Raw genomic sequence first — 1,115 nt, 5'->3', positions numbered from 1 at the left:
TAATTCCAATTTACATGGAAGAAGCATCTCCATCCCTACCATTGGAGCAAATAATTTTGAGCTGAAACCTCAATTAGTTTCTCTGATGCAGCAGAACTGCAAGTTCCATGGACTTCCATCTGAAGATCCTTTTCAGTTCTTAACTGAATTTTTGCAGATCTGTGATACTATTAAGACTAATGGAGTAGATCCTAAAGTCTACAGGCTCATGCTTTTCCCTTTTTCTGTAAGAGACAGAGCTAGAGTGTGGTTGGACTCTCAATCCAAAGATAGCCTGAACTCTTGGGATAAGCTGGTCACGGCTTTCTTAGCCAAGTTCTTTCCTCCTCAAAAGCTTAGTAAGCTTAGAGTGGATGTTCAAACCTTCAGACAGAAAGAAGGTGAATCCCTCTATGAAGCTTGGGAGAGATACAAGCAACTGACCAAAAAGTGTCATTCTGACATGCTTTCAGAATGGACCATCCTGGATATATTCTATGATGGTCTGTCTGAATTAGCTAAAATGTCATTGGATACTTCTGCAGGTGGATCCATTCACCTAAAGAAAACGCCTACAGAAGCTCAAGAACTCATTGACATGGTTGCTAATAACCAGTTCATGTACACTTCTGAGAGGAATCCTGTGAGTAATGGGACGCCTCAGAAGAAGGGAGTTCTTGAAATTGATACTCTGAATACCATATTGGCTCAGAATAAAATATTGACTCAGCAAGTCAATATGATTTCTCAGAGTCTGAATGGAATGCAAGCTGCATCCAACAGTACTCAAGAGGCAGCTTCTGAAGAAGAAGCTTATGATCCTGAGAACCCTGCAATAGCAGAGGTGAATTACATGGGTGAACCATATGGAAACACCTATAACCCCTCATGGAGAAATCACCCAAATCTCTCATGGAAGGATCAAAAGCCTCAACAAGGCTTTAATAATGGTGGAAGAAATAGGTTTAACAATAGTAAACCTTTTCCATCATCCACTCAGCAACAGACAGAGAACTCTGAACAAAATACCTCTAATTTAGCAAACTTAGTCTCCGATCTATCTAAGGCCACTGTAAGTTTCATGAATGAAATAAGGTCCTCCATTAGAAATTTGGAGGCACAAGTGGGCCAGCTGA

At 40.5% G+C, this 1,115-nt stretch overlaps 1 non-coding gene across 1 annotated transcript; it reads right to left on the bottom strand.

Annotated features, from left to right (window-relative positions):
* Positions 1-340: 340 nt before the first annotated feature.
* On the bottom strand, positions 341-444 carry LOC148581418 (small nucleolar RNA R71). The gene has a single exon (XR_015896839.1). It is a non-coding gene; the product is annotated as a small nucleolar RNA R71 (small nucleolar RNA).
* Between the last annotated feature and the right edge of the window lie 671 nt (positions 445-1,115).

This window comes from Arachis ipaensis, chromosome B10 (genome assembly GCF_059453495.1).
Source record: "Arachis ipaensis isolate K30076 ecotype BB chromosome B10, ASM5945349v1, whole genome shotgun sequence".
Lineage (NCBI taxonomy): Eukaryota > Viridiplantae > Streptophyta > Magnoliopsida > Fabales > Fabaceae > Arachis > Arachis ipaensis.
Note: the sequence above shows the minus strand (reverse complement) of the source record. Positions and strands in the feature narration are given on the sequence as shown.